The following is a 6,934-nucleotide window of genomic DNA, read 5'->3' as shown; positions in this document are numbered from 1 at the left end:
TATTCAACTGAAACATTTTAAACAAAGCCCTAAAAATATATATTTATCAATGAAATAAATCTTAAAGCTATTAAATTTTTTTTCCAATAAATCAATTCTTCAATATGAACTCAAAAGAAACCTAACTTGTATTTTTGACTTGGAAAAACTCTAGAGCCGGATCGAGATCAGCCCATCCGGGGGCGAACCCGAACCCGCCATCCAAACCCATTAAGAGGGTCTCGCCCCTTATCTTCGAATCAATTTCTTGACCGTAAATAAAGATTGCATAGGACCGAGAGGCGTATCCCATGGCATCCATCAAGCACCTGACATTAATGGTTCGAAACTTTGCGAAATGACTACGAATAAAGAAAGGACTTTCTTCCATTTTGATAAATAACTGCATTTTTGCTTAACCCTTTTGAAATAGATTTAAATTAGATTTATCATACTGAAAAAATAACACCGTTTTGATCATGAGAAGGACAATCCTAAACCAAAATATTGTTCTCTAGTCTTGGGTGTAATACCATTGTCTTCCGATGTCTTATGACAGAGTTCTCTTGCTTGAGGGTACGTTATTTAATCCTGTTTTTAGTGTTTATATATTAAAGATCTAATTTAATGTAGTTACTGTTCTTAAAATATTTTATTATGATTGTTCATTTCTTTTCTTGTATTTTATTTATTTCGTTTAATTTCCTCACTGGGCTATTTTCCCTGGTTTGCAATCCCTTTCTTAATCTTATATAATTGTCTCATTGATTAGCTATTATTATTATTATTATTATTATTATTATTATTATTATTATTATTATTACTTGCTAAGCTACAACCCTAGTTTGAAAAAGCTGGATGCTACAAGCCCAAAGGCCCCATTAGGGTAAATAGCCATAGTGAGGAAAGAAAACAAGGAAAATAAAATATTTTAAGAAGAGTTACATTAAAATAAATATCTCCTATATAAACTATAAAAAAAATTAACAAAACAAGAGGAAGAGAAATAAGATAGAATAGTGTGCCTGAGTGTACCCTCAAGCAAAGAGAACTCTAACCCAAGACAGTGGAAGACCATGGTACAGAGGCTATGGCACTACCCAAGACTAGAGATCAATGGTTTGATTTTGGAGTGCCCTTCTCCTAGAAGAAACTGCTGACCATAGCTAAAGAGTCTCTTCTACCCTTACCAAGAGGAAGTAGCGAGCTGAACAATTACAGTGCAGTAACCCCTTAAGTGAAGAAGAATTGTTTGGTAATCTCAGTGTTCACAGGTGTATGAGGACAGAAGAGGATATGTAAAGAATAGGCCAGACTATTCAGTGTGTGTGTGTAGGCAAAGGGAAAATAAACCGTAACCAGAGAGAAGGATCCAATGTAGTACTGCCTGGTCAGTCAAAAGACCCCATACCTCTCTATCAAAAAAACTACCATGAGGTCACTGAACCCAAAATATTAACTCTTCCTAAAGATGCTACTTTGGTCAAGTGGAATTTTTATATTTAAACCCAATGAGTAAGTTAGTCCAATCTTTATATATATATATATATATATATATATATATAATACATTTACACACACGCACACACACACACATACACACACACACATATATATATATATATATATATGTAAATATATATATATATATATATATATATATTTCTCATTAAAGACAAGATTGAAGTTCAAACTTGCCTTGAAGATTTAAAGGCCACTCATGAAAGACAAGAGGCAAGGGATAGTGACACTGACCTATCCAGCAGGAAAATTACTTAGAGACTGACCATATATACATAAGATCAGCACCCAAGGACCTCTCCAACCAAGCTAGGACCTAGGAGGGCCAGGCAATGGCTGCTGATGACTCAGCAGATAGACCGATAGGCTTCCAAAACTCCCCTTCCTTAGCTCACAAGGATGGTGAGGTTACAGCGACCAAAGGAACTAACGAGTTTAAATGGGACTTGAACCCCAGTTTGGCAATCACCATGCAGAGACGTTACCGATAAGATCACCACAATTTTAAAGCTTATAACGAACATACACAATTTTATGTGAAAGAAAAATACTGATGTAGGAACACGGTCATGTACCTAACCATGAATATCGCCACAAATATAAGATTTTATGACTGTAATAAAATAAATCCATTGGAAAAGACTGTGAGTGAGATCGTAGCGACTAGACTTAGTTGCAACGGCGAGGATGGGTACATAATTCATACATTCAAAATAACCCTGTTGAGTAAAGCATCAAGTAAATGGTTCTACAAAATCACCAGGTCTTGGTTCTACAGTCATCATCATCAGCCGTTACTAACCCACTGCAAAAACAAAGGCCTCAGACATGTCTTTCCACTTGCGTCTGTTTATGGTTTTTCTATGCCTGTCCACACCCAAAAACTTTCTTAGTCGTCAATCCATCGTCATTTCTTCCTTCCCATGATTTTTTTACAATCTATAGGGACCCATTCTGTTATTTTTAAAGTCCATTTATTGTCTGTCATTCTCATTATATGTCCTGCCCATGTCCATTTCTTTCTCTTACATGTTGTTAGAATATCCTCTACTTTGGTTTGCTCTCCTATCCATTTTGCTCTTTTCCTGTCTCTTAGTGTTATTCCCATCATTATTCTTTACATAGCTCTTCATAAATAAGTTATTATACATTTATAATTGGATTACCCAAATTTAATAATAATAAGTTGCAATAATTACGATACGTCTAGACGCTCTAGAAATAACGAGTCTAAATTTCGATATAAATTGAAGTAAATTTTATCCATAAACTTAATGAAAAAGTAATAAAATGACGGAGCAAAACCCGAGAGATTTTTCAAATAACAGCAACATGATTTTTGAAATATGCTTCGGATTAAGTATCATTGATATGTTTACATAAAAAATAAAAAGATTTTTACGTAACCATAACTCATCAAGTAACTGGTTTAGTTTTGATATCAATTTCTAGAACTCAATTTCATCCGTAATTTATGAGAGTAATCAGAAATATTTTATTTTACTATTTTTTTGAATTATTAAAAGTAAATACGATATTTTGAATTCTGAAAATCAACAGGATTAATGCTGTTGAATCATCGGCAATGACAAGAAAATTAAATTGAAAATGTTTTATTGAGGTAAATATTTAAATTGAGGAGAAGTATCTGATATTTAAACTTTGTTTATTAAGGATATTAAATTACCTGTAAGTGAACATGTTCAAGAAGCTGGTAAAGAAACTTTTTATATCAAGAATTATTTTGTTAAGTGTTGTATTAATAACTCAACATTTTGTTGAATGTTACATAAATAGCCAAATCACTCATACTTAAAACAATGATGGTCGCACTGTCGTTTCTAATAATAATAATAATAATAATAATAATAATAATAATAATAATAATAATACTTTTACATGGACGTTACTTTCTAACCTCGAAAATATCGTTGTTCCTGTATTTGCCATTCGTAGTCTCTCTCTCTCTCTCTCTCTCTCTCTCTCTCTCTCTCCTATGCCCAAGATCATTAGCAGTACATTAAATTGGTTTAATTGATCATTAGTGGAGAGGTTGACGACAATCATACGTCAATGGCATTTTTCTTAGGGGCTCGATAGGCGGGCAAGATGTTGCCTGGAAACAGTTCGGAACGAGAGAGAGAGAGAGAGAGAGAGAGAGAGAGAGAGAGAGAGAGAGAATATCTAGCAAAAAGAAGAGTACGGCAAAATAAGGTTAAAGTATCATGTCAGCAATTAGCACCTTTGCCAAACTAACTTGCTTAAAACGTGAGAGAAATTTGCACAAGGTGCAGCTTCGCCAAACAATCTAACTTGCTTAAAACGTGAGAGAAATTTGCACAAGGTGCAGCTTCGCCAAACTATCTAACTTGCTTAAAACGTGAGAGAAATTTGCACAAGGTGCAGCTTCACCAAACTATCTAACTTGCTTAAAACGTGAGAGAAATTTGCACAAGGTGCAGCTTCGCCAAACTATCTAACCTGCTTAAAACGTGAGAGAAATTTGCACAAGGTGCAGCTTCGCCAAACTATCTAACTTGCTTAAAACGTGAGAGAAATTTGCACAAGGTGCAGCTTTGCCAAACAATCTAACTTGCTTAAAACGTGAGAGAAATTTGCTCAAGGTGCAGCTTTGCCAAACTATCTAACTTGCTTAAAACGTGAGAGAAATTTGCACAAGGTGCAGCTTTGCCAAACTATCTAACTTGCTTAAAACGTGAGAGAAATTTGCACAAGGTGCAGCTTTGCCAAACAATCTAACTTGCTTAAAACGTGAGAGAAATTTGCACAAGGTGCAGCTTTGCCAAACAATCTAACTTGCTTAAAACGTGAGAGAAATTTGCACAAGGTGCAGCTTTGCCAAACAATCTAACTTGCTTAAAACGTGAGAGAAATTTGCACAAGGTGCAGCTTTGCCAAACAATCTAACTTGCTTAAAACGTGAGAGAAATTTGCACAAGGTGCAGCTTTGCCAAACAATCTAACTTGCTTAAAACGTGAGAGAAATTTGCACAAGGTGCAGCTTTGCCAAACAATCTAACCTGCTTAAAACGTGAGAGAAATTTGCACAAGGTGCAGCTTTGCCAAACTATCTAACCTGCTTAAAACGTGAGAGAAATTTGCACAAGGTGCAGCTTTGCCAAACAATCTAACTTGCTTAAAACGTGAGAGAAATTTGCACAAGGTGCAGCTTTGCCAAACTATCTAACTTGCTTAAAACGTGAGAGAAATTTGCACAAGGTGCAGCTTTGCCAAACTATCTAACTTGCTTAAAACGTGAGAGAAATTTGCACAAGGTGCAGCTTTGCCAAACAATCTAACTTGCTTAAAACGTGAGAGAAATTTGCACAAGGTGCAGCTTTGCCAAACAATCTAACTTGCTTAAAACGTGAGAGAAATTTGCACAAGGTGCAGCTTTGCCAAACTATCTAACTTGCTTAAAACGTGAGAGAAATTTGCACAAGGTGCAGCTTTGCCAAACAATCTAACTTGCTTAAAACGTGAGAGAAATTTGCACAAGGTGCAGCTTTGCCAAACTATCTAACTTGCTTAAAACGTGAGAGAAATTTGCACAAGGTGCAGCTTTGCCAAACAATCTAACTTGCTTAAAACGTGAGAGAAATTTGCACAAGGTGCAGCTTTGCCAAACTATCTAACCTGCTTAAAACGTGAGAGAAATTTGCACAAGGTGCAGCTTCGCCAAACTATCTAACTTGCTTAAAACGTGAGAGAAATTTGCACAAGGTGCAGCTTCGCCAAACTATCTAACTTGCTTAAAACGTGAGAGAAATTTGCACAAGGTGCAGCTTCGCCAAACTATCTAACCTGCTTAAAACGTGAGAGAAATTTGCACAAGGTGCAGCTTCGCCAAACTATCTAACTTGCTTAAAACGTGAGAGAAATTTGCACAAGGTGCAGCTTCGCCAAACTATCTAACTTGCTTAAAACGTGAGAGAAATTTGCACAAGGTGCAGCTTTGCCAAACTATCTAACCTGCTTAAAACGTGAGAGAAATTTGCACAAGGTGCAGCTTTGCCAAACTATCTAACCTGCTTAAAACGTGAGAGAAATTTGCACAAGGTGTAGCTTTGTCAAACTATCTAACTTGCTTAAAACGTGAGAGAAATTTGCACAAGGTGCAGCTTCGCCAAACAATCTAACTTGCTTAAAACGTGAGAGAAATTTGCACAAGGTGCAGCTTCGCCAAACTATCTAACTTGCTTAAAACGTGAGAGAAATTTGCACAAGGTGCAGCTTCACCAAACTATCTAACTTGCTTAAAACGTGAGAGAAATTTGCACAAGGTGCAGCTTTGCCAAACTATCTAACCTGCTTAAAACGTGAGAGAAATTTGCACAAGGCGCAGCTTCGCCAAACTATCTAACTTGCTTAAAACGTGAGAGAAATTTGCACAAGGTGCAGCTTCGCCAAACTATCTAACTTGCTTAAAACGTGAGAGAAATTTGCACAAGGTGCAGCTTTGCCAAACTATCTAACCTGCTTAAAACGTGAGAGAAATTTGCACAAGGTGTAGCTTTGTCAAACTATCTAACTTGCTTAAAACGTGAGAGAAATTTGCACAAGGTGTTGGATAAAGGTCACCTTTGAGCCCACATTCTCCCAATCATAATCTCGTGTACAATTACAGCATATTCAAAACCATCTAAATCAATAAGACATTCAAGTGATCAAAATATAGTATAAGTAAGGAAGACGATGTCTGGCATTGGGAAGCATACAATTGACCTTCCCATCATCATTCTTCCTTTTATAATCTTATAGGTTTAACAGATGTAAACAATGAATCAAAATATAAAACTTATTGTAATGAAAATGTTACAAAAGAATTCACATCTGTTTTATAATTAATGGCTATGAGGCGTGTACCAAGACATCTCTCTATGCGCTGAAGTCTACGTGACAACTCTTATATATATATATATATATATATATACATATATATATATATATATATATATATATATATATATATATACAAAAGAGAGCTAAATACCTAAAAGAGAATATTATATCCTCACATAAATTAATTTAAAAAAAAAAAAAAAAAACATTTGCATTACTACAGTATATGTAAAATTAGTCATAATTAGCGAAATATCTTAAATCCTTATTTACTTAAATTCAAAATCTATTAATAAATTTTATTAATAACTGAGTTAGCCACTATAATGTAGTTTATCGTGCACGTCATGCTGTAGGTCACACTACCTGGTAAACTAAAGGTTGAAAAGGTGTCTAGTTTCAGTTCCAGTTTTATCAAAATAGATGCTCACCGGAACGTCAGCCGGGCTTACACAATCCCCCACTGTGGTGCCCAAGCACAGCAGTCGCCTCCCCAGTAAACAGCTTAAACCACGGTCACGGACTGGGATCGATCTGCAGCCATGTAAATGCTAGGCAAACATGTTACCAC

The sequence above is a fragment of the Palaemon carinicauda genome, chromosome 30 (genome assembly GCF_036898095.1).
Source record: "Palaemon carinicauda isolate YSFRI2023 chromosome 30, ASM3689809v2, whole genome shotgun sequence".
Taxonomy (NCBI): domain Eukaryota; kingdom Metazoa; phylum Arthropoda; class Malacostraca; order Decapoda; family Palaemonidae; genus Palaemon; species Palaemon carinicauda.
The sequence above is the reverse complement of the archived record's forward strand: the minus strand, read 5'-3'. Positions refer to the sequence as shown.